This window comes from Gossypium raimondii, chromosome 13, assembly GCF_025698545.1.
Source record: "Gossypium raimondii isolate GPD5lz chromosome 13, ASM2569854v1, whole genome shotgun sequence".
In the NCBI taxonomy this organism is placed as follows: Eukaryota; Viridiplantae; Streptophyta; class Magnoliopsida; order Malvales; family Malvaceae; genus Gossypium; species Gossypium raimondii.
In genome coordinates this window covers 31,584,009-31,586,902 of record NC_068577.1, presented here as the reverse complement: position 1 = coordinate 31,586,902, position 2,894 = coordinate 31,584,009, and positions in this window count along the sequence as shown.

Below are 2,894 nucleotides of genomic sequence, written 5' to 3'. Positions count from 1 at the left end.
TAAAAACAAGACGTGTCACATAATAGAATTTGATGCAAAATATATAAAATAATAATAATGATGAGAGGGAAGGTATTTGAACTTGGGTTTCAATGATAGTTTCACTAATAGTTAATCAACAGACCAGTAAATCATTTGTTTCTTAAAAGCGCACAGATAATATCAAAAATTAGGGCATGATCACTCTCTCCCGGTTCACAAATTCGATTCTACTAACACCTGATATTTGGGATGTGACAAGCTGACTATAGTTCCCAACCAATAACAACTTTGCCTAATAGGTTAAGTGGTAAGGTCGTGAGGGCTCCTACCACGAGGTGATTGGATCGAAAAGGCTACTAGGTATATAGTTGGTGATAGAGTGCTACGACACACAACACAACATATCAAATGTGATGGGAGAGTATTTAGCATATCATTGCTAATATACAAACTAAAATGAATCATCTGATGGAATATAAGTACAATAAAATTAAAATTACAAGATATATATTTATTTTAAAACATTATTTATCATGTATTTTCTATATTTGAATAAAACCTTAATTAAATTGATTCAAATAATTTAACTTATTCAAATTTGATTAAATTATATTTTAAAATAAAAATTAAATTAAATAGCTCTAGTGTTATATCTAAATGATACATCTCAAATAATTTAAATTTGAAAGCTCCAAAATTTTGCCCAAATACCATGTACAAGGAATAACCTAAATCTATGTATAGATACCCAGATTTACCATCCAATTATTACAACAAAACTACCAAAAACCTAGGTAAGACTTCCAAATAAATAAACAACATTAAATTATTTTCCTATGCATGTTATACACTTACCACTTTTGGATTTTTTACTCTCTAAAGACAACTCATATTTTCAATATTTAAATAATGAATTTAGACTAATAGTTAGCCAAGTTCTTGACTTTCCTAAAATGGATAAAAATCAACTGAACTAAAAATATATATAAATTGCTTTTTATATTCTTATGATAAATAATTTCAGAGTCCATTTTCAATAGTCTAAAAAACCACTTGGATATCACTTTAACTCAAATAGTTACGATGAGTGAATTGAAGGAATCTGACATGGAGTCGAAGGCCACCATCTCTGCATGCTTGGAAGATGACAATCCTCCAAGTGATTATTCATCTCAATCTTCGTTTTCTTCTTTAATTTTTGTTTACTTTGTATGTGGGGTGTGCCTGGTATTCTTCTCCTAGTTAAATTCTGCAATATTTTCCTAGTTAAGATTTGATTATTCCAGAGATATTTTAGTATGATTCGAACTCTACTTAGCCTATTTAAAGGAGTATTGTATCCCTATTTCAAGATGCCAATAAAAAAGGCTTTTCTTTATAGGAAACAAGATGTTGCCGCATATGAGTTTTCGTGAGAGTTTTATTGTAATTATGGAAAATATTTTTCTCCATATTTTACTCTAATTTGTTTAATCATTTAGTGGAAAATCAAAGCCTCCTTTGCCCGTGGTTTTTCCCTTTTAAAGGGTTTTCCATGTAAAATATTTATGTTCGTTCTTGATAAATGATAAACGTAACATGTTTTAGCCTCACTCTTAATGTGTTTCTAGATGATTATTCGATTTAAAATGGTAAATTTTATGCTTATAATCCTTTAAATTCATGTTTCTATACTTAGGAGAACATTTGGGAGTACAAATAGCAAAAAAGAAAGGAAATCAAAAAATTAGAGCAAGTTTCAAGAGCCACATGGGCTGGACACTCGGCTGTGTGAGCCGCATAGACTGCCACAAGACCATGTGCCAGACTGTGTGGAATTCACGAACTGTACTCCAGAAACACGAAAAAACACAATTTTTAGGTTTTCTGGGCATTCTAAGACCTATATATACCAAATATAAGAAGAGGGGAGTAAGCCGTCAGAGAATATTAGAGAAAAAAACTCAAAAAACACCATTAGAGCCAAATCTGGAGCAGATTTCTGTCAAGATTGAAGATCTCCTTTTGATTTCTTTGAAGTTTGTTATGAGTTTCTTTATTTCTTGCAGTTATATTGTCTTTGGGATGTCTTTATTTGCGATTATGAACTAACTTTCTAAATACTTAGGGGGCATGAACCTTATGATGAATTTTGTGTTTTGATTTCTATTTTACGTAATAAATACTTGGATCTTGTTCTCAATTATATGTACTTAATTCTTGGTTTAATATTTCTAGATCATTAATCCATGTTTGTTGTGCTTAATTCAGACGAGAAATAGACCCTGTTTAAGAGTAGATCTAGCATTGAGAGTAATTGCATGCAATCCTAGAAATAGGACGACATAAATCTACCGGATTAGAGTCAAATCTAATAGGGGATCCATAGATCGAGTTAATGAGAAAATAGAGGTTTTAATTAGAAAGAAATTTCAATTAATCAACCTAGAGTCAGTTGCTCTTACTCTCGAAAGAGATATTAGCATAATTTAGGGATTTCTACAGATCAAGATACTAAGTGAATTTTTTTTTAATTCAGATCGATAATGACAGATGAAATCTAGGTGGATTCTTTTTTGGGTATTGTTTCGCTTCTTGGTTGTTAATAATTTGTTTTCCTGATTTGTTTTTTGTTGTGTTCTTTGGTTAATTAATTTAGTTAATTTTAGTTTTCATCAATCATTCCAATTTGTTGGTTAAATAATAGAAAGACAGTAATTACTAGTACATTTATTCTTTGTGGGAACAATATTTGTGCTCACCATAACTAAACTATTAATTGATAGGTGCACTTACTGTTGTCAAATTTTTAGTTGGTTTACGACTGCATCAAGTTTTTGGCGCCGTTGTCGAGACTAAAATATTAGGAAAACTTTATTTCTATTAATTTAACTATTTTTTATTTTTATTTTTATTTAATTTTTACATTCTAA